This window comes from Oryctolagus cuniculus, chromosome 17 (assembly GCF_964237555.1).
Source record: "Oryctolagus cuniculus chromosome 17, mOryCun1.1, whole genome shotgun sequence".
NCBI lineage: Eukaryota > Metazoa > Chordata > Mammalia > Lagomorpha > Leporidae > Oryctolagus > Oryctolagus cuniculus.
In genome coordinates, this window is record NC_091448.1 from 64,301,392 (window position 1) to 64,327,954 (window position 26,563).

At 44.9% G+C, this 26,563-nt stretch overlaps 2 long non-coding RNA genes across 2 annotated transcripts in view; one reads left to right on the forward strand and one right to left on the reverse strand.

Moving 5' to 3' along the window:
- LOC138846293 (uncharacterized) overlaps positions 1-26,563 on the forward strand; it is a 53,369-nt gene that overhangs the window by 21,297 nt on the left and 5,509 nt on the right. Inside the window, exons 2-3 of the long non-coding RNA XR_011383757.1 lie at positions 16,786-16,886; positions 20,013-20,061. This is a non-coding gene — a long non-coding RNA (uncharacterized lncRNA). The remainder of the gene's footprint in view (positions 1-16,785; positions 16,887-20,012; positions 20,062-26,563) is intronic.
- Positions 5,731-11,855, reverse strand: LOC138846294 (uncharacterized). Its single transcript, XR_011383758.1, has 2 exons — positions 8,094-11,855; positions 5,731-7,228 (listed from the first exon to the last, which is right to left on the reverse strand). It is a non-coding gene; the product is annotated as an uncharacterized lncRNA (long non-coding RNA).

Here is a 26,563-nt window from a genome sequence, read left to right on the forward strand (position 1 = left end):
TACATTATTGCATTCATTCTAGTCCATTTTAAAACTGACCTCTGAAGATACAGAATCCTTGTGTCTAAATCAGCACTCATTTAAGTGCTTGGCAGAGTATATTTAGTGCCTTTGACTTTCCAGTTTTAGATTAAGGGACTTTCAATTTTGTAAAATTTAATGGAGATACTGATGGCTGAGTGAGGTAAAATCTGTTCACTCATATGATCTTTTCTGTGAGAACATACTGAGCTCTTGTCGGTTTGTTCAAATTTTCACCACCCTCAAAACCTTTGCCATAGTTGTCCATACTAGTGTTCAAATAAAATAGGGTTGATTTCACAATCCATAGGAAGTGTGACATTTGATAACTACATAGTTCACCATCCATCTGTACAATTAAATTGAAATGGCTCCTAAATCGTTCTCCTCAGTAAATTGTGCCTGCTGGTACTCTAAAGGATGTGATTATACTGTTGTAGTTCTGGTAAGTTTTACTATGTTTTTACATAAAAGTATGGTTTTATGAAAATGGATCACTTTTTTAATTCCTTAATTCTTACCTTTAAAGATATAACTGGGTCAATTTTTGTTTTTGGAAAGGGGTATAATTTATTTAGCTTACATTTAAATACAAGTATATTATATTTGACTTAACTACTCAAAGTCAACAGTGATTTTTCATCTTAACACAGAGAATTTTCTTCCTTGGAACCTTGATTTATAGGAATGAGGTCTCCTGCATTTTTATGATGGGGCTTTTGACATGTGAACTCTCTTTGAACATCAGTGGTGGATACAGAACATGAGATTTATAATATTTGTCTCAAGACTTCAAGCCAGACAGACCTGTGAGAGATTCTGTCCACTGTGGAGACTGCTTTTTTACTTGGTTTCTTTCAGGAGCAGAATAACCACCGTGGGAGAAAGTGAAATTGATATTTCTTTAATACACATCTCTCCATGCTATATGAGGTGTATCTACTCATGGAATATTCCATTACTTAAATACATGCTTGTCATTTATTTTCATCATCCTGGATTTCTGAGGAGTCTTTTCTGTCTATATTTCCATTACCAAATTTCTGCCAATAATAGTTTCTTTCAGTGGAAATACTATTTGTGGTACAAAAATAATGCAAGGTTGTATTTACTATTGAGATCAAGAGAATATCCAGTGTGAGGATGGTGCAATCATAATTGCCATGCAGGAACAACTGATGTATTACTTGGAGTAAAGTTGCTATAATATAACAAATATGTAAAAAGCAGAGGGAAACACCAAAACTTACCTCTATAAAGCAAAGATGTATAATATAAGTGTTATATATGAATTGTTCTCATATGTAAATCACTAATTCATTTCAAATTCTTCAATAATTCCTCTCTCAGGAATGGTGGGATCCTTTAAAATTCTTTCTGATTTCTGACAAGTACCTTTTTCATCGTGCACATTTTAAATTGTGCCCTATACTCAGTTGTTGTAGAAGAATGTTAGTTTAAGAAGAAAAAGATGGATGTCTCCCTAACCTTGATGAACGACTTGATTACCCCCATCAGTTACATTTGTTTGCATGGGATGTGCCAGCAAAGGAAACCTCTCACTAGTTGGTGCTTATACATGGTAACAGATTTTTAGTGAAGTCCTAAGGTTTCTCCATGTACAACATCATGGAAATCATGGATAATGTGACTTCCACTTTTCCAATTTTGGTGCCATTTATTTCTTTCTTCTCCCTAATTGCTCTTGCTAAAACCCCCAGTACTATATTCAATAAGATTGGTGAAAGTGGACATCTTTGTCTTGTTCAAGATCTGGATAGAAATTCTTTTAGCTTTTCCTCATTCAGTATGAGATTGGCTGTTTTTTGTCATATATAGCCTTTATAATTTTTGTAAAGATTTTATTTATTTATTTGAGAGGTAGAGTTATAACAGACAGAGGGAGAGACAGAAAGTTAGTTCTATCATCTACTGGTTCATCTCCCAAATGGCCACAATGGCCAGAGCTGGGTGGTTCCAAATCCAGGAACCAGGAGCTTCTCTGGGTCTTCCATGTGGGTGCAGGGGCCCAAGTACTTGGGCCTTCTTCCAGGATGGGGAGGAGAGATGAGCAATGTGGTTTCCTTTTAAAGTCCTGCAGTTGCTCAGACACCAGTCAGCTTCCCAGACTAAAGTATATGTCATTGGGTGGGTGTGGAATTCCCTCTCTGCTAAAGCTGCGAGTAGCAGTCATTTTTTTCTACCTTGATTTGGTAAGATGGAGGCAGAGGCTCAGAGTGAGCAGCTGGTTGCACTGCATGACAGACCACAACTGTGTTGCTGCCTTCTCTCCTCTTGCCCTACAGAATCTTCATTGTTTTGTCACTTCCCCACCAAAAACACCTGCCCCTGGAAATGTGGTCCTTCCTTTGTTCTTTTTATAACCCAGAGCAGCTGAAGTCAGCACGGCTATGCCCTATTTAGACATCTTGGATCTCCATCTGAATGCATTTCTGCCATGTTGTTTTGATTACTACAACTTTGAAAAAATGTTCAACATCTCTGCTTAAAAATGCACATTTAAACCACATTGTGATATTCCCTCCCATGTTAGATTGGCTATTATCAGAAAGATGAGAGATAACAGGTGTTGGTCAGAATGTGGAGAAAAATGAACCCCTACACACTCTTGGTGGTATATGTGAGGATAGCCATTTTGTTGTATAGCATGAATATTACTCAAAAAATTGAAGATAGAAAACCATACAATCTAGCAATCCCACTATAGGGAACACCCTCAAAGGAAATTAAATCCTGATGTTGAAGGGATATTTGCACTCGCATGCTTATTGCTGAATTATTCACAACAGCTAAGAAACAATATACCAGTCCATCAGTGGTTGAAAGGATATTTAAAGGGATATATGTTTATATTCAGCTTTTAAAATTTGAGACAACATGGATGAACCAAAATGACACCAGGGTAAATGATACAGACCAGGGATAGAGTAACGAATATCATCTCTCTCACTTATGTAAGAAATCTAAAAAATCCAGTCTCATGGAAGAGTAGTGGCTCAATCAAGGGAAGTGGTGGGAAGGGAAAAGGGAGACATGAGTCATTTGGTATCAAGTTACAGTCAGATAGGAGGAATAAGTTCTGATGCTCTACCACATAGCAAGTTGACTATAGTAAACAGTAATGAATTGGCCAAAAGAGAGGATTTCAAGTGCCCTCACCATACACCTCACCATATACCATATACCACAGTTGTTAACATACCTATTAGCTCAGGTATATGGTGAGGGCATTTGGTATGTTAACAACTGTGACTCAAGAAGTATACATATTATGTACTTCATATATATATATATATATATATATATATATATGGGTTTAGGAGCATATAATACTTCCCATCATAACCTCCATTCTTGCACACCCTCCTAACCACCTTCCTCCTTCTGTCTTTATTTTTCTTTTAATTTTTATAATGACATACTTTCAGTTTATTTTATAATCATAAGGTTAACCCTCAACTAAGTAAAGAATTCAAGAATCTATAAGAAGAAATAAACATTGTTGAGCAACAGTAGAGAAAAGGGATATAAACAATCATCAAATCTCAAAATGACAGTTTTGCTAATATACATTATGTTTTTGGTACTGTTTGATCTACCACAGATTAGGGAATACATATGATATTTGTCTTCTTGAGACTAGCTTATTTCACTAAGTATAATGGTTTCCAGTTGCATCAATTTTTTTACAGCTGAGTAGTGTTCCATAGTGTGTGTGTGTGTGTGTGTGTGTGTGTATTTAGTCATTGGTGTTGGACGTCTGGGTTGATTTCATATCTTTGCTATGGTGACTTGAGTTGCAATATACATGGAAGTAAAGATAACACATTTATATGCTGATTTTATTTCATTTGCATAAATTCCCAGGATTGGATGGCTGTCATATAGTATATCTATTTTCAGCTTTCTGAGGAATCTCCATATTGTCTTCCACAATGGCTGAATTAGTTTGCCTTCCCACCAACAGTCAATAATAGTACCTTTTTCCTCCATATCCTCACTAGCATTATTGGTTTTTGATTTATATGTGAAAGCAATTTTAACTGGGGAGAGGTGAAACCTCATTGTGATTTTTATTTTCATTTCCTTGATGGCTGGCATGCACAATTTTTATGACAAAGGGAGAAAGAGCTTGAATTTTTGAAATGATATTTCAGAACCACATTGTTTCTAAAAGCAGTGCTTTTACAGCAGTTTCCTTTTATGTCCAGATAGTGGAAGTAGCTGTATTATGATTAGGTCTGCCACAAAGCTGTCAAAGACCTAGATGCTCTGGACAACAAATGGAAAACACAGTGTGTAAAGAGATTTGAGATATAATCATATGTGGGTGTTAGATTTTTCAATTATTATGTTCCAAATGAAAGTTTAGAACACTCATGTCTGGAACCCTGCATCTCACATAGTTCTAGGAATTGTTGACCTAGACTATTTGATTGGTGAATGTCTGAATGACTGTTTTTAAATAAAATCCAGCATTTATGTAGCTGTCAGGTTTTTCATCAAATGCCTACACGTCTAGTTTTAAAAACACTGGATTAGATGACAAGGCAATGAAAATCAAGAGGAAAATTCTCCAGTCAAGTACTTGAGACTAGAGTGGTGGCCCTTTGGTAGTGGAGTTCCTGGCATGGTAGTATATGGCCTACAGTCATATAAATTTAAATTTATTTTATTTTAATTTTATTTTATTTAAAATTTATTTTATTTAAATGTGTAAGGTCCTCATGCTAATACCTCTCTATATCAGTTATCAAGATATATGGTGATGTGTCGGTATTGGAGAATTCATAACAGTGTTCTTTGTTTAAAAAATACAAACTGAGGCATGGAATGTCAGACCAACAGCCTTGCAAGGCTTCTGAGGAATCTTTCACATTATTTTTTTTCCATTTGCTGAATTTATTTAAACAAATCAATTTAGAAATACCATAAAATTAAACAAAACTTCTGACATGTAAACAAACTGGCATGTTCCTGAAACAGATGCTAACGCCTAATAAAAGTTAGCCCTTGTTAGGAAAGCTGTCCATTAATAAGGTCAGTCTTCAGCAAAACTAAAACCATTCTGTTTCCTTAGCTTTCCTAGTCTGACAATGCAATACCATCAAACCACAAAGACAATGCTGGATGGACAGATCAGTAGCATTGTTTACAGCTGTTAAACAAGTTCATTCTTGGTGCCACATAAAAACAGATCAGCCAATCACATCAAATAAAACATGACTTTTTTCTTTCTCACAAGTCACTAAGTGATGTTAATTATGGTCCTTGTCAATCACTTTTGGTAAAGGCCATTTACAGTGTAAATAATTTAAACCATTAAATCATTTACAGTGTACATGGCTGACCATGTGTGTGAATGACTTCAATTTTAAAGTAAAAAATTACCAGCAACTAAAAGCTGATGCTGTAAGAAAAGGAATTGCTAGGGAAAGGAAAATGTGAGCTGAATTTTACCTGAAAGTTTTCAAGGCATAAACAAGAGCTTGTGAGTCTGAACCTTAAATGTATATAAAAGAATACAATAGTTTTCCTTTATTAATTTAAAATATACTGTACTTTGAATGATTCAAGTAATGCAAGACTATCAGAAATAACTTCATAAGCCATACAAATGTCAATTTTCAATGTCTGAATTAAGAACATTTTAAAAATTGTAGACTGAATCATGACAGTTTAGTTAAATAAATGATAAATGATTTTTTATTTGCACTTATGATTCTTTTAATACAAATTGCTACCAACAAATATGTAAAGATATGTCAGATTATGCATTTAAACAAAGCACTTTGATTTAAGCATAAAATAGATCCAAAAGGTGCAAGTTTGTGCATAAGATCCCAGGAGTTGCCTGCTAACTTGAAGACAATCCTTTCTCTAATCAGAATCCATTATTCCTCAGCTGCAGATGAGATAGGGCACCATCTGTTGTAAACAGGGCACTGTTGTAAAGCCAGGATAATAGTCTTAAATTAAGATCGTTCTCACTCAATGCAAAGACTGTCCCAAGTGTCTTCCAACACTATGTAGAATATTCTGCTGATCTCTTAATTTCATAAATTAACTTTTCTTTGATTCCATTTTTATGGTGGTTGCTTTCAGTTTTGTTTTAAAAATTGGTTTAAGTTTATAGAAAACTCTGGACATGTCCACAAATTATTGCATAGACAGCATAATCGTCAAGACAGTGTTTGCAAACTCATGTCCAATATAGGGAAAGAAAAAACACTCATGTTTCCCATCTGGCTTTTTTCTTCTTTTTTATTTATTTGGGAGATTTCCGTTAGTTCCAGACTTGGTCTGGGAAGGAGGCACACTAGTTTCCTTCCTATTTTACTTCGATGTATGTCTCTGATAGCATTGGCAGCACTTGGGAAGAGCTCTTGCAGGAATCGTTTTCTGATAAGCTAACAGTGACTCGGTAGAAACAGCAGGTGGAAAGGTCTCGATGGGCTGACTATTTTTGATGAGTACTTCAGGTGCTTACGGTCTTCAGTGGGAACTGTGATGATATTTTCTATCCCAGGAGTAGTTGAATCCATTGAATCAGAATCAGTCAGCACTTTATCACGTTATGCTGCTGTCATTTCTCTCTGTGACTAATTTTAGTTTCCCAGGCTCCTTCATCAACTTCCTTTCCATCATTGTAAGAACTGTCTTGCACTGCTTCAGCATCTGACTTTGATTTCTTCTTATTTTTCTTGTCTGTCTCTTCGTGGCTGTTTTGCTGTTCCACTTAGAGGAGTTCTAACAACTTCATCCTCAGCCACTTCAACAGTCCGTCCACTTGGTCTGGGATTCTTGGGCAGTTTCTTCCGGTTCTTCTTGTGCTCCTCACTTTTGAGGTTCTTCAGCAAGGCTAGGTCGTCAGGGGCCGAGGCTGGCCAGGCCACCACCTCCTGCATTTCTTGCCGGTGCCGGTGCAAGCCTCGGCCCAGCCTTAGCCCAGCAGGAAGAGCAGCAGCAGCCCAAGTGCGCCCATGCACCACCAGGATCACCCAGCCCAGGTACTGCTTCAGCTCCAGGCCCAGGTCGAGGCCCAGCTCGGTGCTCAGAAAGCCTAGGATGGCCAAGAGCATTTCCTGCAGCCGGTTCCGGGCCCTCTAAGGCCTGCTGGGCCAGCTTGTCCTGTCAGCTCCATGCAGTTGTCTTCCCTCCCAGCAGAGGGACTTGCAGGATCACGCTGGGGCATAGAGACGCCATTTAAGAGTTGGGAAAGCTAGGGGGCTGAGCTGCATATCCTAAGCCCAAAGGCATCGCGGCCACTCCTTGTGCCGGAGCCGGGGATCGGCAGAGGGGGCACCCAGTTCTCCCCTAATCAGCCTCAATCCGCCAGGAGGAGAGGGGCAGGCAGGAGTGAGCATCTCCAGTGCCAGCCGCTAATGGGTCTCGGTGCCAGCCCCAGGCCCCGCTGTCTTCCCTTGGTGCAACAACTGGAATCTATCACTTTATAAAGGCCTGGTCAGGGGTTCCACTATGGCAGAATAGGGAGGGAGTTTACTGATCTGGTCCAGGAGATAATTTAATAAAAGTGGAGATATTGTAGTCTCAGGGAAGAGTTTGGGGAAACGGCAGAGGAAACTCTCCGTAATTAGAGGGACACGGTGGACCTATGTGGAGAGCACGGGTTCCCACGGCTCGGGACTCTAATAGCAGAGAGCCTCCACCAGCGCTGGAAAGTGAGGCTCCCTGTTCTCCACACGGAAGCCACCCTATGCCATGTTCAAAGTGGTCTTCTTGCTGGGTACTTCAACAGCTGCCTCAACCCTATCATCTACCTGTGCTCCAGTACGTTCAGGCGCACCTTTGTGCGCATCCTCGGGTGCCAGTGCCGCCGCCGCCAAGGCCATCTGCGCCTGGGCAGAGGCGCCTACACCTACCAGCTGTGGACACGTGGCAGCTCGCTGGAGCGCTGACAGTCGTGCAAGGACTCGCTGGATTACAGCAGCAGCTGCCTGAGCGGCAGCGAGTGGACCCTGCCCTCGGCCTTGGGGAGCCCGTGCTACCTGGGCCGTTGTGCGCAGCCGCCGGTGGAGCTGTTCCCTTACCTGAGTGGAAGGTGTCCGGCACCCTGCTGAGCCTGTCCTTGTTCGAGCCCGCAGGCTGCAGCGGCTGCCAGGACTCGGGCCAGCTCTTCACCTTCGAGCTCCTGGCCGACCCCGAGAGCCCCAGGACCGACGAGGGCTCCAGCAATGGCGGCTGCGAGTCTGCAGCCAACGTGGCCAGCAGGCAGCTGGCTTCAGAAGCAACATGCCCCCTGACGCCCAGGCACTTCTAGGGGCCCCCTGCATACAGCTTCCTTTCCCAGGGGGAGGTGATCCTGTTTGGGGGGAGGGCAGATGGAGGGGAGAGGGCAGTGTATGAGCCAGGGGGCCTCTGGGTTTGGGGGGTGCGGGGAGAGGGACAGTTGCTTTTCTGGCTGGGGCATGGGTGCCAGGTACAGGGCCGAGAGCTGAGCAGAGCATGCTGAGAGCCCGGGGGCACCGATGTCTACTTGCTCTCTCTCTCTCTCTCTCTCTCTCTGGTACATAGAAAAGAGTCCCTTGCTACATGTGTTTAACCGTGGTTACATATGTGTGTGTCTGTGCAGTGTGCGTGTGGCCATGCTTGTGAGCATGTGAGGGCGGGCGCCCGTGCAAGTTCTGGCAGAGTGAGTGTGCACCCAGGTGGTGGGTGGGCGCTGTTGTGTCTCCTGACTCCATATCTCTCCAGCCCGTCCTTTTTCTTCACTGAATTGATAGCAGTTCAGGGGGCTGGAAAAAAAAAAACATTAAAGATCATTTCCCCTGAAAAAAAAATTTTAAAAAGGCCTGGTCAATGGATGAGACTTACACAGGAGCAGTGTGACCCTTGAAGTTATTAGTTTCTACTCATTGGGTAAAGTTATCTGGAAAATGTCAAAGAATAACAATAAATTAACTGAAGAAAGACCCGAGAAGGTGTGCATCAGGACTGTTCACACACTGACCAGAAGCAGAGGCTAATCCAAGGCAGGGATGAACTTCAGACCCAGGACTGGCCTGCTCATGAGGCCCAGGACAACCCATGTTAGCCATCTTGGGCATGGCTCCATGAACTACTCTGATAGGACAAATCACTCAAGATTTTGCAGATTCTTGAAGTTGCTAGTTCTAACGTAGGACTGAGAGCTCCAGGATTATCCCTCTTCACACAAGCCGCTGACAGCAGTGCTGATAAACAAGGTGTTTGCCTGAAGAAGTAATCAACTTGACCAAGAGATATTTCAAAAATAGCAAAGGCACTGTTTTATGGCACCGCCCAACAAGGTTCAAAAAAGAAAAAGACTGTGTCTACCTGAAAATGTTATCAGATATTGGATAACATCAGATATTGGATATTGTCTGCATCTACAGGATGGGTTATCAAGAAGGGGAGACAGAACTCCTGAGGAGTGTCTGCTTCTTCAGGGGAGACTCAGTTTAACCTTAGGGCCTTATAACTGAGTCAGCCCCACCACTGGGGTAATCTCCCTTACTTAAATAAAGTCAATTGATTATGGACTTTGATCATATCTACAAAAGACTGTCACAGCAACCTACATTAGTGTTTTACTGAATAACTGGAGACTGGAACCAATCAAGATAACCCATAAATAAAAGGGACCATCACCAAAATTTCTGTTCATTCCACTTCTCTTCTCAGATGAACACTGCTGCAACAAACCCTTAATGAAAAGTTCTATGTCTTTGTCCTCAACTGAGCAAGGTTTTTTCCATGGGTGAATTTTATTTAGAAAGGTTCTGTATGACAACATTATTCACATTTGACATTTTCCTCCAGTTAAAAGCAATTTATAATTCAAATGAATTTACAGATTCAAAGTAATCCCAATCAAAGTTTCAAAAAAAGTTCAGACTTGAAACAAATGACCCTAAAATTCATATGAATCACAAAAAAACCCCGAATAGCTAAAGCAATTCTAAATAATAAAAATAAAGCTGGTGGCATCACTATACCAGATTTCGAGACATATTATATCTTTAGGGCAGTTATAATCAAAACAGCTTGGTACTGGCACAAGAAAAGAAATGTGGACAAATGGAACATACTAGTAACTCCAGAAATTAATTCACACATTTACAATCAAGTAAACTTTAACAAACTAAAATCACTCCTGGGAGTGTCTTTGGGTGTTGGGGAAATTGGATCTCTGCATGCAGAAAGATGAAAGAAGACCCTTCCCTTACATCTTATACAAAAGTCAACTCACAACTGAACAAGGATCTACATCTAAGACCTGCTGCCATCAAATTACCAGAGGAAAGGTTAGGGGGAAACACTGAAAGACATTGCACAGGTAAAGACTTCATGAACAAGACCCTGGAAGCATAGGCAATAATGGCAAAAATACACAAATGGGGTTACATCAAGCTAAGAAGCTTCCACACAGCAAAGGAAATGCTCAACAAAATAAAGAGGCCACCAACAGATTTGGAAAAAAATATTCACAAACCATACATCTGATAAAAGGCTAATATCCAGCATATATAAGGAGCTCAAAAAATCAACAATAAAACAAATAATCTAGTTAAGAAATAAGGATATGAACAGGCATTTTTCAAAGGGTGAAATACAAATGGCCTATAGGCATAAGATGCTCAGGATCACTAGGCATCAGGAAAATGCAAAGAAAAACTACCATGAGGTTTCACCTTACCCCAAAGGAAATTCTGGTGTGGGACTGACTGGCCAGAGTATCCAGGGCAACAGACAACCACAAAGGACTGTGTCCCAGCAGAGAGCCTTGGGGGTCAGGAATGCCTCACCATCCAAGACCATCAGGAATGTTAACCAGCAAGTGCTTTTGTTGAGAGACAAAGGCCCTGAGCCAGAAGGGCAGTGCCTGCCTTGCCCACAGTCCACAGTGTGGCACTCACCTTCTGAGAGCCTAGGCTGCTATGAGAGGCCTAAGAAAGGTTTCCAAGTGCAGAAATTACCTCAGATGGTCTGCAATGACACGAGGATTCCCCAGTCTGTTGTCTCTCGAAATAGCAAATCCATTATGTCATAGTTAAGATACAAGCAGAACAATCAAAAAGTGAGATTAATTTTACAGCTATTTCAGAATCATTCCTTCTGTGTTAAACATGAATGATAATATATTTCATTCCCTTACATAACACGAAGTCAGGAGAAAGAACTTCAGTGAAGCATAAATTTCTAAAAAAGGAGTTATGGTACTCAAAATATAACAGCTTAAGTGAGAAGAGAAAGAATCTAAGTTCAGACAGGGCCTGTGGACTGGTCCTCACTCAGCATGATCAGCTGTTTCCATCCTGGAGGGAATAGTTCAGCAAGAGGAGCTGGACCCTCTTCCTCTCTTGCTGAGATGTGTCTCTATGTTCAGATTGATTTCTTTGCATGCCATATGTTCACTCCCTAGTCAGAGGAGAGTAAGAACAGGCTCTCACAGGCATTCTTGTTTCATAAACCACCAGAGTGCCTTCTCCACTTGTTGAAATGTTTGAGGCAGGAGATCCCTTAGGGGCTAACTAGGATCAGTACAAAGATAAGGTTCTGTGAGCCCATGAAACACTTGCTCAGCTGACCTTGTGGAAGACATTATGGCCAAGCAATGGCATAGGCTGAAAACATAAGGAGGCTTGAGTAACATTTGGAAAAAGTCACAGGTGCCAAATCCCTGGTGGATTAGGAAGGGAAGCTGAGGATGCTTGGAGACAGGCTCCCGGCCTTTTCTTTGTAATAAACTGGACTGTTTTTCTGATATAAAACTCTATATGTACATGATAGAAAGTATGGAAAACACATTGAACTGAAGAAGAAAATGAAAGAATAGTATGGAAAAAAATCAGGATTAAAAACAAACTAGGAAAGGGAGAAATGGAAATCAAGGGCATGCACACACACATATACATGTGCACACACATATATACATGCACACACACATGCATGTGTGCATATGCATGCATACACGCACAGATGTATACACACATGCAAAAACACACATACACATAGGCACATGCACACAAATGCATGTGTGCATATGTATACATGCATGCACAGATGCATACACACATGCAAAACACACATACACGCACAAATGCACATGTACACATGCATGTGTACATACACATGTGTGTTCATGTACATGCATGCACGTGTGCACATACACGGACACATGCACAGACATATATGCACATGTGTGTGCATGCACATGCATGCATGCATGCACATATACACACGCACACATGCAAAAACACATACACATGCACACATACACATGGACACATGTACACATACACACGTGTGTGGTGCACACATGCATGCACACATATATGCACATACACACATGCACAGGCATACACATGTATACATATACATGTGCATGCACACATATACATGCATACACACATATACACATGCACACAAGTGCACACACATACATATATGCACATACATGCACACACACACATCTTCCCATTCCCTCCCACCACCATGACCTTATCTTATTGATTATGGATTGATCCATATTTGAGGTGCACATTATCAAGACTAAACCCTGATGCTCACTGAACTATGTAGCCGTACATGAATACTTCCCATGTCTCACACAATGTTTTGTTTTTCTGGAAGTTAATCATCATTGCTGTTGTTCACTAGTTGGCTTAATTGTGTCTTTATTGCTAGCTCATTATGTAGCTCTCATCTAAGTGGGTAGATGTCCTCTCCGTGTATCCAGACACACTTTCTATCAGTGTCATCTCTCCTGGTCATCCTCCCCCTGCTCTAACCTGCTCTGGTTGCACTGAAGATCTGGCCATCAGCAGCTGCCCAGGAATCTCCCAGCAGCTCCTTCCCAGGGGAACCCCTTTGCCATACTCTTATGGAAGCCTGCTTCCCACTTTCATGAACTTCCCCTTTTTTATTTTCTATTTTCTTCTGGTGGGAAACATTCTTGAGAAAGCATTCACAGGAGATCTGGAAAGGTCTTTGTTCTGTCTTCTCTTAAAAATTTGGCTGTGCATGGCATGAGAGATGGGGCATCTTTTTCTTTGGAATTTCCAGAGCCTTGTTCTGTGGTCTTCCAGCTGTCCATGGGGCTCCTGAGCAACTGGCCACTATGATGGGCTTCCATCCTTTGAAACCTGACTGGACTGTCAGACCTCCTGGGCTGGGCTCTGCCATTTGCCTCATTTGCTCTAAATCATGGAAAATCATCTCAATCTTATCTTCCAGCTGTTCTTTGGAGTGTTTTGCTTTTCTATTATGTCTTTATTTCCCAATAGGATTTTTTTGCTTTGTCCTTTAAATGTTCTCCCTTCCCCAATAATTTATTAGAAAAGTTTCTAAATATATAGAGGTAATTTTTTAACTTTTATTTAATGAATATAAATTTCCAAAGTACAGCTTATGGATTACAGTGGCTTCCCCCCCATAACGTACCTCCCACCCGCAACCCCCCCCCTTTCCCACTTCCTCTTCCCTTCCATTCACATAAAGATTCATTTTTGATTCTCTTTATATACAGAAAATCAGTTTAGCATACATTAAGTAAAGATTTCAACAGTTTGCTCCCACACAGAAACATAAAGTGAAAAATACTGTTTGAGTACTAGTTATAGCATTAAACCTCAATTTTCCAGTAAACACTATATTGAGTGTTTGTTTGAAGCAGAGAGACAGAGACAGGAAGAGAAAGAGAAAGGTCCCCAAAAGCTTGATGCCCCAGCTGGGGTTGGGCTGGGGTGAAGCTGGGACCCAGAAAGTCAATCCAGGTCTCCTACATTGGTAGCAGGAACCCAATGACTTGAGTCATCACCACTGCCTCCTAGGGTCTCATTGGCAACAAGCCAGAATCAGGAACCAGAGCCAGAAATCAAACATGGGTGGAATATGGGTAGCTCAACTGGTGGCTCCACCAGTAGACTAAGCACCTGCCCCTTGAGTGTTCTCTGTATAGCTTTCTATGGATGCACTGTCTATTCAAAGAAATACCAATATTTCAAGAGGGTTTTTTTTATGCTTTCTTCTGTCTACATAACCTTTGCTGGTCTGACTTCATGGTTTGAGGCATTTTGGACCTTGTCCTTCATCTTTTTTTTCAGATTTATATATTTATTTGAAAGAGTTACTCAGAGAGAGGAGAGGCAGAGAGAGAGAGAAAGAGAGAGAGATAGTCTTCCATCCACTGGTTCACTCCCCATTTGGCTGCAATGGCTGCAGCTGCACTGATCCAAAAATAGGTGCCAGGAACATCTTGATCTCCCATGCAGGTACAGGGGCCCAAGGACTTGGGCCATCTTCTACTGCTTTCCCAGGCCACAGCAGAGAGCTGGATTGGAAGTGGAGCAGCCAGGACTCGAACTGGTGCCCATATGGGATGCTGGCACTGTAGACAGTGCCTTTACTCACTACGTGATGGCACCGGCCCCTTCTCTGTCTTACCCTTCTCATTTTGTTGCCAGGGCCAGAGATGGGCACAGTGGACAAGACACAGAGGGTTGCAGTGGGTGGAGGAAGTGGAGGTACAACTGTGCTTGTGTTAATTCTTTAATAATTCCTCTCTTTTTCAAACCTTTTGAGATAATTACAGATGCATGGGACGTCACAAAATACTACACGGAGGTTTCCTTCACCCTTCGTTTTTTCTCCCTCAACAGATACATCTTATGTGATTATTGTGTGTTGCCCAAACTGAGAAATTCCCATTGCTATACTGTGTATGTGTAATGTTGTGACACTGACACAGGCAGATTCCTGCAGCCACCACTAAAATTAAGATCCTAAATTGTGGGGCTGGCGCCGTGTCTCACTTGGTTAATCCTCTGCCTGCAGCACTGGCATCCCATATGGGCGCTGGGTTATAGTCCTGGTTGCTCCTCTTCCAGTCCAGCTCTCTGCTGTGGCCTGGAAGGGCAGTGGAGGATGGCCCAAGTGCTTGGGCCACTGCACCTACATGGGAGACCAGGAAGAAGCACCTGGCTCCTGGCTTCGGATTGGTGCAGCACGGGCTGTAGTGGCCATTTGGTGGTGAACCAACAGAAGGAAGACCTTGCTCTCTGTCTGTCTCTGTCTCTCTCACTGTCAAATAAAAAAAAGATCCTAAATTGTTCCATCATCTCCACTGAGGCACCTCTTCATTGTCACATCCACCCCCCCACCATAGCTAACTCCTTACACATATTTTCACTTCCTACCATTTTGCTGTTTTTAAATATTATATACATTGAATCATACAGTATATCTTTGTGAGTTTTTTTGGGCCTCAATGTAGTGCTTTTGAGATCCATTCAGGTTGTCACACATAGAAGTAGTTCATTCACTTCTTTTTATTGTTGAATACTAGTTCAGGTATGGGCCATCTTCCACTGCCTTCTCAGGTCAGTAGCAGGGAGCTGGATTGGAAGCAGAGAAGCCAGGACTTGAACTGGTGCCCATATGGGATGCCAGCATGGCAGGCAGTGTCTTAACCCAATGCAGCACAACACAGACCTCTACCATTAACTTACTGAAGGACATTTTGGTTGTTTCTGATTGGGGGATACTACAAAATGCTATGGTTTATTAGGCTTTGTCCCCTAAAAGTTCATGTGCTGGAAGCTTGGTTTCCAATGTGCTGATGTTAAGAGATGGTGGGATCTTTAAGAGATGCGTGTGGGAGGTGGTTAGCTGCTTCCTCTCCAGATGCTCCTACTCCTGCAATGCCTCCCAAGATCATGGCTGAGCAGGACGGCACTGTGGTATAGCAGGTAAAGCTGCCACCTGCAGTGCTGGCATCACAAATGGGTGCCAGTTTGAATCCTGGCTGCCTCACTTCCAATCCTGCTCTCTGTAGAAGATGGCCCAAATGCTTGGGCCCCTGCACCCACATGGGAGGCACAGATGAAGCTCTAGGCTTCAAATCAGCCCAGCTCCAGCTGTTGCAGCCATCTGGGGAGTGAACCAGCAGATGGAAGACCTCTCTCTCTGTCTCTGCCTCTGTAACTCCGCCTTTCAAATAAAATAATCAAATCCTAAAAAAAAAAATCGAAAACAAAAAAAGTCTCATGGCTGAGGCTGGTGCCCACGCCCTTGAACCTCCAGAACCGCAAGCAAAAACCAAACCTCTTTTCTTTATAAAGTACCCAGTCTCAGATATTCTGTTACAGTAATGGAAAATAGACTGATAACCCTTTAAATAAAGCCATGTGAACATTCACATGGAGGTTTTGTGTGGAATAACTCTTCATTTTTCTAGGATAAGTGTCCAGAGGTGCAGTTCCTGGGTTGTATGGTGTATGCTCATTTTTTCCTAAAACATTTCTTGAAATATAATTCATATTCCATACAATTAACTCACTTAAAGCATATAGTTTATTTTTATTAAGATTATTCTTTCCTTTTTTTAAAAAAAGATTTATTTATTTGAATGACAGAGTTACAGAGAAGCAGAGGCTGAGAGAGAGTCTTCCATCCACTGATTCACTCCCCAAATGGCCCAAAGCCAGGAGCCAGATTTTTCCAGGTCTCCCACGTGGGTGCAGGGGCCCAAGCACTTGGACCATCTTCTACTGCTTTCCCAGGCCACAGCAGAGAGCTGGATCAGAAGTGGAGCAGCTGGGACTCGAACCAACACACATATGGGATGCCGGCGCTTCAGGCAGCGGCTTTTCCTGATTCGCCACATTGCTGACATTAAAGCATAGAATTTCATAACTTTAGTATAATTTTTCCCCTACCTGAAAATCAGATTGACAGAGATCTTGGTTCATTCCCTAGGGACTTCAGAAGGACCAGGAAGGCAGTTCAGGTTGTGGAGGGTGAGCAAGAAAAAGTCCGCCCAAGCCCTTCGGTTTCACCCCGCACCCTCTGAGCGCCAGGTGAGAACGGACTGTGGGCTTCGCGAGCCACTTGGGGTATAAATCGGTTCTTGGGAGAGAGCTGCGGGCTGGGAAACATCCTTGAACAACCGCAGCTCGGGCACAGCGTCAACCAGCGAGCTTTCCCCGATGCTCTCGCCCCGCCGCCTCTCCCGCTCCCCGCACGCGGGCTGCCTGGCGCCCCACACCCCTGCTGGCGTCCGCGCCGCCTGCACCTGGCCGGCTCTTGGCAGGGTGGTGGCCCGAGGCCAGGATGTATTCCCCGCCTTCCCTGACGCTGGCTTCTGCTCTCCCGTTTGTGGCTGCGCATGCTTCCCCGCGGAGCTCAGAGCCCTGGGAAACGGAGCAGCCTCCGGAAAGTTCGCGAAGCCCAAGAGGAGCAGGACATCCCCTCCCCTGGCCACATGGAACTGTGGCTCTGCAAGGAAAAAGCCATTTTCCCGACGAGTCACTGGGATTGGGGGGTTGGCAGGTAGTGCACTTAGCCCATGCTTATTTTCTGGAGAAACTGCCTCACCTCCAGGGTCTCCATTTCCTCGTGAGCAAATGAGGGGTTAAGAACGGGGTCTGGGGCTTGCGCTGTGGCCTAGCAGATAAAGCCTTTGCTTGCAGTGCCAGCATCCCATATGGACACTGGTTCCATTCCTGGCTGCTCCTCTTCTGATCCAGCTCTCTGCTATGGCCTGGGAAGGCAGTGGAAGTCCTTGGCCTCTCTACCTGCATGAGAGACCAGGAAGAAGATCCTGGCTTTGGATCAGCTCAGCTCTGGCCTTTGCAGCCATTTGGAAAGTGAACCACCAGCAATGGAAGACTCACCTACCTCCCTACTTCCCTATCTCCTCCCTCTGTCTCTCCCTCCCTGTAACTGCCTTTCAAATAAATACACACACACACACACACACACACACACACACACACACATATACGTACACTCCCCTCCACAACCGCAGGGCAGAGGAAATCCACAGCATATGAGCCAGTGCTTGGGTCCCTTGGCACCCACGTGGGAAACCAAGATGGAGTTCCAGGCTCCTGGCCCTGGTCTGGCCCAGCCCCAGCCATTGTAGCTGTTTAGTAAACCAGGAGATGAAAGATCCCCTGACCCACCCACCCCACAACTCTGCCTTTCAAACAACAGACTCTAAAAGGACTAACTAGAATTCCTCGACTATAATAATGACAGAATTCCCTATGTATAGATGGGTTGTGTTCCTCAAGTTTGAGTCCCTTGTTGGAATACTGTTTCTGTTAGTCAGTCCTTTAAAATCTACATAGATTCCTGCTTGGTCCTCAGGAGGCAGTGATGGAGGGAGGGAAGGGACAGGACTGGAGGCAGGATGTACTGGTTCCCAGGCCAGAATGACAGTGGTGTAAAGTTCCCTTGGGAGGCAGCAGAAGCCATTATGAGTCATTCCAAAGTTGGATTTCCACTTCCTGTCACTGCCCCTTCACTTGACCTGTGCTTGGGCAGGAGCTCCAGGCAAGGGCAGAGATGGAATCTACTGTGGAGCTAAGGAAGCTCCAAGTTCAAGGGCCTTCCTTCCTTCCAAGCAGGACCCACCCAAAGCCCTAGCAATATGTTCACAGGCCACTGGCTTTTTTAAAAATTTGAAAAAGTGAGCTATTTTAATGTCAGTCGGCTGCCTACCTCCTCTGCATTTCCCCTGTTAGATGGAACTGCAGTGGCCATGGGCATTTTGGGATCCACCTAAGACCATTCAGCTAGGAATGCGCTCCATTCAGGATCTGCTCAGGTGGTACAGAGTCACCTCCACGGAGTTATCACTCACCACCCAGGTGCAGGAATACCTTCCAGGAGTACATGCTGACTCACCTACAGGTGCAAAGACAGAGTTCAAGTAAGATATAAATATGCCCACGCGGCCACCACCTGTGGCACCAGCATCCCATACCAATGCTGGTTTGAGACCCAGCTGCACCACTTCTGATCCAACTCCCTGGTAATGCTCCCTGGGGTAAAAAGTAGAAGATAGCCCAAGTCCTTGGGCCCCTGCACCCATCTGGGAGACCTGGAAGAAGCTCCTGGCTTCTGCCTGGTCCACTAATGGCTAATGAGGCCATCTGGGGAGTGAACCAGCAGATGGACAACCTCTCTCTCTCTCTCTCTCTCTCTCTCTCTCTCTTTCTCTGTCACTCTACCTTTCAAATAAAATAAGCAAATCTATATATGTATATATGAAAAGAAAAAATAGAAGGCAGAACTTAGCCTGAAGTAATTCTTCCAGCCATGCAAAACTATCAGCAAAAGATTCTTTCCCATACTGACGGCAGTATGTCCTGTGAGCAATCTATCCCATAATACACTATCTAATTACATGTAAATGCATCATATGTTCTTTTCTTTTTTTGATGGGAATTGTCCAAAATATAATATCAGAACTCTTATGTTTAAATTTTTGATGACTTGACAAACTACTGACACCAATGCAAAAAATAAAAAAATTATAATTCTCCATTCATAATGAGGCTTTCAAAAACAAACTGGCTAATGAGTACAGTCAGTTGGAAGAGCATATCTAGGATCAGTCATTGCATAACAAAGTTGAAGGGGCTGGTGCTATGGTGTAGCAGGTAAGGCTGCTGCCTGCAGTGCCAGCATCCCATATGGATGCCAGTTTGGGTCCCAGCTGCTCCACTCCTGATCCAGCTCTCTGCTATGGTCTGGGAAAGCAGTGGAGGATGGCCCAAGTCCTTGGGCCTCCACATGCACATGAGAGACCTGGAGGAATCTCCTGGCTCCTGGCTTCAGATCAGCAAAGTTCCAGCCAGTGTGGCCATCTGGGGAGTGAATCAGCTGATGGAAAACCTGTCTCTCTCTCTGCCTCTGCTTCTCTGTAACTCTGCCTTTCAAACAAATAAATAAATCTTTAAAGAAAAAAAAAGGAAAAAAATGGAGAAGCTCTGAAATCTTACAGCTCATAAATGAAATTTGAATCAGATTCTCCCCCAATTTGATAACAATCCTGAACATTTACATAACATTGCCCATAACAACTTGTGAACCTGGAAGAAACTACTTAAAACTATCAAATAATAAATGACAAATTTGATCTACCATGCGAAAGAGAGACTGAGTTATTTTTCTGCATTTCCTCTCAAAAACAGTAATCAAATTAGTGGCAGATGAAGAAGCAAAGAGTTTGAAGTCAAAAGAGTAAGTAAAAATGACATTCAAGTATGACAGTCATTTAATTAAACAATTAGGAGCATTTTTTGGTTTTGTGATACATATCGGTTTTTAAATTGTGTGGGTTTTGAAACTTGTGATTTTTCAAAATTTCATACCTATTTGCATATTTGTGGGCAAATGTAGTGGCACAGCAGGGTAAGCCACCACTTAGGGGTGCCCACGCCCCCTACTGGAGTGCTGATTTCAGTCCTGGCTACTCTGCTTCCAATCCAGCTTCCTCCAAATGCATCCTAGGAGGCAGCAGGTGTTGGCTTAAGTACTTGGGTCCCTGCCACCCAAGTGGGAGATCCAAATAGAGTTCCTGGCTCCTGGCTTCCAACTGCTGGCTTGACCCTGGCTGTTGCAGATATTTGGGGAGTGAAACAGGATGGAAGCTCACCCTCTCTCTTTCTCTCACTCTGTCACTCTGCCTTTCAAGTAGGTGAACATAAATAAAAATATACACATCCATTTGTCATTTGATGGGATCTTTTCCCTCTCATTGTCCCCCACCCCTGGAACCATACGATCATTGAGTCCCACAAAGCCTGGCTGACAGAAGTGCAGAATGAGCACTCAGGTGCTGCCCGGCTGTGTGCTATGCGGCCACAGCTGCTTACTCAGGCCACAGGGCCAGAGTTGAGTATTTTTAGGTCATCCGGGCTAATGAGGCTCTGAAAAATGGGCACAGGTTAGAAAAGTCACCAGAGTGGATCAAATTAAAACACCTCTTAATGGGGTCATCGTAGGTCATCAGGAACCTGGCCAGAGCCACACCTTTGCTCCCCAAAAGAACCCACAATCAGCAAGAACTTGCCATTTGCTGCCTGGGCCTGCTGCTCCATTGTTCTTTTGGGACTGATGTGTCCAGAACTCAAAAACCTGCCCGTGTCAAATGGGAAAAAACATCCTGTGTTTAAATGAGCAAATAAAAAAAGGACTTATAATAGCAAGGTGATTCGCCCCTTCAAAATGACAGGATATGAAGTGCATCTGCTGGCGCCACCTAGTGACGAAAAGCAGTAAGCGTAGCTCACCATATTCTGTCAACACTGGGAAGGTGTGCGGCTTCCCCTTCTCCCCCCTTTTCTGGAAGGGTAGAGTACTGGAGTTCACTCCATTCCACTGTCATTTGGGGCCATTAGCTTACCTGTATGAATTTGTTATTAAATCTATAGTAGGCTAATTTTTTAAAGATTTATTTATGTATTTGAAAGGCAGGGTTGCAGAGAGAGAGAGGCAGAGAGATAGAGGTAGAGAAGGAGAGAGAAAGAAAGAGAGAAAGAGGTCTTCCATCCACTGGTTCACTTCCCAAGTGGCTGCAGTGGGAGGAGTTGGGCTGATCTATTCAGGATCAGGAGCCAGGAGCTTCCTTCGGGTCTCCCATGTAAGTGCAGGGGCCCAAGCACTCATGCCATCCTCTACTGCTTTCTCAGGCCATAGCAGAGAGCTGGATCAGAAGTGGAGCAGCTGAGACTCAAACCGCTGCCTATATGGGATAGTGGCCATGCAGGTGGCAGCTTTACCCGCTACACCACAGTGCTGGCCCCCTCTCTGACTCTTATAAATAGTCAAACAATAGGTTAGGCAGAGATGAAGCAGAGACCAGGCCTATTTTAACCTCTTGAGGACACTTGTAAGAATTTTAGCAAATCACCAGCCTCGTGTGGCCGGAGGCCCACTTAAGAAGGGCTGGCCAGGTGGGGAGGGGTCAGCACAACTCTGCTGCCGCTGGCTACCCCTGCTGGATATGCTGGACTGTCCTAGCTTGTGGCTGGAACCTGCTGCCTAGACCTACTCCTCAGCTTCCCTCCTTATCAGTTTTTTTTTCCAGCCTCTGGCTAAGCCCACATCTTGCCTAGCTGCCTTCCACCTTATCTGTCTCAGCTTACTCCCTTTCTCCCTTCCTTTTTAGTTTCCCCACCACAGACCTGGTTTTTATATCTGGAACCTCTTCGTGCCAGGCAGTGCCGATCCAAAGCTGACTCATTGACAGTGTTGCTGAGACTAATCCACAGTGTTGCGGGCACTCCTGGTGCAGCCACACTGCCTGGGTTTGGATCCCAGGACTGTCATTGCTAACCATGTGGCCTTGAACAAGGAACATAGACCTGTCCTCCCCAAGGTTAGCATCGGGGCTTGGGAGGTGAATGGTAAACACTCTACGAGGGGAATCTCAATGCAGAATCCCGCTCTTGCAGGAGCACAGCGTTCAGCTGCCCTGCCCACCTCGCCCCTCCTGACAGGCAGGGCTGTGGCATCTTCTGGCACCTGGAGTAAGCTGTGGCTCCTGGCCACCCTGCAGAACCAAGAGCAAGTTCCTGTGCCACAGATTCACAGGCAGCACCACCCACCCCTGGTCAGGGGATAAGTAATTTCTCTTCCGTCGGTTTTGCCTTTTACGATCATGAAGAAAAGAAACTGACCTAAAACTGGTTTCCAAGATCCCAACAAATTCCTAGTTCAGGGGTCAAGAAGCTCAAGTTTATTTTAAAAAAAATTTCTTTTTTAAATCTCGTGTTTAAAATTACGTGAGTTTGACCAAGATCTTAACTTCTTAGCGCTGGATCCTACTGGTAAAGGGTAGATGACAGGGGATGCTGCTGTAGCGTACTGGGAGTAAAGCAGTGCCGGTCATCCAGTATAGACATTGGTTCGAGTCCCGGCTGCTCCACATCCGATCCAACTTCAGCCGTTGCAGCCATTTGCGGAGTGAACCAACAGATGGAAGACGGAATCTCCCCCCGCCCAAATAAATCTTTAAAAAAAAAAAAGTGGACGAGGTCACTGAAAACTGACCTGTCGGGGATGCAGCTAGGGTTTTGTGAGGCAAACCCGCTTGTCAGCAGTGCGCAGGCGCACACAGGCGCCTGCTCGCCCCTCACAGGGCTCCCTCCCTGCCGACCTCGCCCCTGGGCACACGCTTACTGGCACCGCGACGGCCCTCGCTGGCTGCAGGTGCCTGGCTTCTGGTTCTGCCTCCCGGGACCGATGGCAGCGTCCGCGGAGCTGGCCGGAGGGGCCTTCAGGAAGCCGCGGGAACAGTGGAAGCGCCAGCTATGGAACCCGGGTCCGCCCCGTTCAGAAATGTCCCTCGTTATTCCTGCACCCACCCTCCGGAGCAACGGCTCCCTCTCTCGCCCCCCGAGCTGCTTCCATGGCTCTTCCACCCTGGGGGTCCCGAGAAGAGGCCGATCCTGGGCCTCGACATGGGGTGTAACTCTGGGGTTACCCCCGGAGTGAGGGGCGCGATCGTAGCTCTGGGAACCCGGTGGTGGGCTGCCTCCGCGTCCTCCGTGGTCCCTCCTGGGCATGACGTCACACCCCGAAGCTTTCTCAGAGCCTGACCACGGTCACCTGTCCGCCAGGCTCCCCCACCATCTCGCCTAGGAATCTTGGTGGGGAGGATCTTCGACTACATTCTAAATTCCACCTTCGCCGTCCCTCGGAACCAGACCCCAGGTGGACAGGACTTCCGGAGACCCACGTTTGGGGACGGCGTGGCGGGTGGGATGAACCAGGGGTGACAGAACGCGGCCGGCCATGAGGACTTGTGTGGGTGTGTGTGTGTGTGTGTGTGCAGGACGGAGCCCTGAGCCAGGTGCATATTTTTTAAGAAAACAGTGGCCGGCGCCGCAGCTCAATAGGGAAATCCTCCGCCTGCGGCGCTGGAACACCAGGTTCTAGTCCCGGTCAGGGCGGCGGATTCTGTCCCGGTTGCCCCTCTTCCAGGCCAGCTTTCTGCTGTGGCCCGGGAGTGCAGTGGAGGATGGCGCAAGTACTTGGGCCCTGCACCTCCATGGAAGACCAGGAGAAGCACCTGGCTCCTGCCTTCGGATCAGCGCGATGCCCCGGACGCAGCGCGCCGGCCGCGGCGGCCATTGGAGGGTGAACCAACGGCAAAAGGAAGACCTTTCTCTCTGTCTCTCTCTCTCACTGTCCACTCTGCCTGTCAAAAATTTAAAAAAAAAAAAAAAAAAAAAAACCGTGAGTAGACAGGACGGTGGAGAGGATCCAAAAGGAAAATACAGCACTCAGCTAGAGGAAATGGAGGGAGGCATTGCCACCCTTACGCAAGGTGTTCTTAGCCCTGTGATGGTTATAGTCAAACCACTTGCAAAATAAGGAAATGTCTCACACCTATTCCTAACCACAGCGGATCCCCTAGCGGAGCAGCCTGCCCTCTGACTGCAGGCGCTGGTATAAGCTCCCTCGCTTCATTTCCTCCATCTTTCCAGCCCAGGAGCTGGAGGGGACGTATGCACAATTTTACTGGGTTGATGGCCTTTGGCAGAAGAGACTTCAGTCAAGGGTTCAAGCCCTTGAGAGACATGTGAATATAGTCTGGAATGAGCTGGTGGCTGGGTGCCCTGGGGAGGGGGGGGGTCTCTGCAAACTTGTCTACTGCGGTGAGAGAAGAAGGCAGAGGCAGAAGGTGCCAGAAGAGAAACAGGAGGCTTGGGTTTTCTTAGCAAGGCATTAGGAGGCCACTAGAGATTAAACTTGTGAGTAATCTACTTGTATTTGTCCATTAGAGGCAAAGACAGGGTTCCAGTTAACTAAGGCAGTGCTTCCCAGACCCGGCTGTATATTTACAGAGCTCTCAATTTTCTATTACAAATAAAAAAAGTTTTCCCTGGATAAAACAAATTCAAAATACAAGAGGGTTACATAGTAGAAAGTAAAGCCTCTACTTCCAGCCCTAAATCCTCCTTTTTCCCCACACAGTGTCCCACTGTGATTTCTGGGGTGTGCGTCCTGCATGTGTAAATATCCCCCCTTTTAACAATTTAACACACAATTTTTCACTTGGCTTTTTATTTCATCACTTGGAGATCATGCATGTCACAGCATTCTTTAACAGCTTCATAATATTTTGTTGTATAACTGTACTATAATTTTTTTTAAGATTTGAAAGGCAGAGTTACAGAGGCAGAGAGAGAGAGAGAGAGAGAGACAGAGAGAGACAGAGAGAGAGACAGAGAGAGAGAGAGATCTTCCATCCTCTGGTTCACTCCCCAGATGGCCGCAATGTCCGGAGCTGCACTAATCCAAAGCCAGGAGCCAGGAGCTTCTTCAGGGTCTCCCACACAGGTGCAGGGGCCCAAGGACTTGGGTCATCTTCTACTTTCCCAGGCTATAGCAGAAAGCTAGATTGGAAGTGGAGCAGCCAGGACTTGAACTGGCACCCATATGCTATGCAGGCACTGCAGGCAATGGCTTTACCCGCTATGCCACAGCACTGGCCCCACTGTGCTATAATTTGTTGGTGCTTTTTTCAAATTGTGAAAACTCTGAGGCCCCCACACTAGACCTACTGAATCAGGATCTCAGGGAATTGAGGATGGAAAGGATGAAGGTACGTGGGGAGGAGGCACTGATGTGAAATGACCCATCAGAACTGGGCCACACCCAGGACCAGAGGGGAGGAAGGTAGCCAAGAAGTAAACAGAGATGAGGGGAGAAATGGAGGATGGGGACGCAGGGAGGAAACACAGCACAGGGCCTGGCTATTCCAGGTGCTGTCCTGGAACAGTACAGGCATGGGGGTGGGGGGAGCATTGTCTTGTAATGGCTAAGGTGTCACCTATGACACTGGCATCCCATATGGGCACAGGGTCATGTCCCAGCTGCTCCACTTCCAATCCAGCTCCCTGCTAATGGCCTGGGAAAAGTAGTGAAAGATGGCCCAAGTGTTTGGGCCCTGGCCACGCATATGAATGAAGCTCCTGGCTCCTGGCTTGGCCTGGCCATTGCAGCCATCTGGCCATTGGAAACCTGCATATGGAAGATCTTTCTCTATTAGTCTCTCTCTAACTCTGACTTTCAGATAAAGAAATCTTAATTTTTTTCAATTTTTGCTTTATTTGAAAAGATAAAGACAGAGATCTTCCCACTGTTCACTTCCCAAATGCCTGTAACAACCAGGGTTGTGCCCAGTCGAAGCCAGCAGCTGGGAACTCAATCCAGATCTCCCATGTGGGTGGCAGGAACCCACGTACTTGAGCCATCACCATCTACTCCCTAGGTTGCACATTAGCAGAGAGCTGGAATCAGAAGTAGAGCCAAGACTCAAACTCCAACACTCCAGTATGAATTGTAAGCACCCCAACCAGTGCCTTAACCACTAGGCCAAATGTCCCATAGTTTTATGGAACCAATTTCACTGTAATTATTAAAATAGAGTTTTTCTGTGAACGACACCACATATATGGAAAAGTGCATCAAACAAATCTACATTTTAGGAGTTACAAGCACCTTTTTGACTGCTGTGCAGGTCAAGAATAAAACATTGTCCCCACCAAAAAAAAGTCCCCCAATATGCTTTTTCCTGTCATAGAGTACCCCCTCTCCACCCAGAGGTAATAAGTAACCTGACTTGTATTATTTCCTGACTTTTCTTCATAGCCTACTATTTTTTTAAATCTCTATAAACAGTGTCCTTTTTCTCCCTTTTAAAACTTCATTTTAACTTGCCATCCATTAT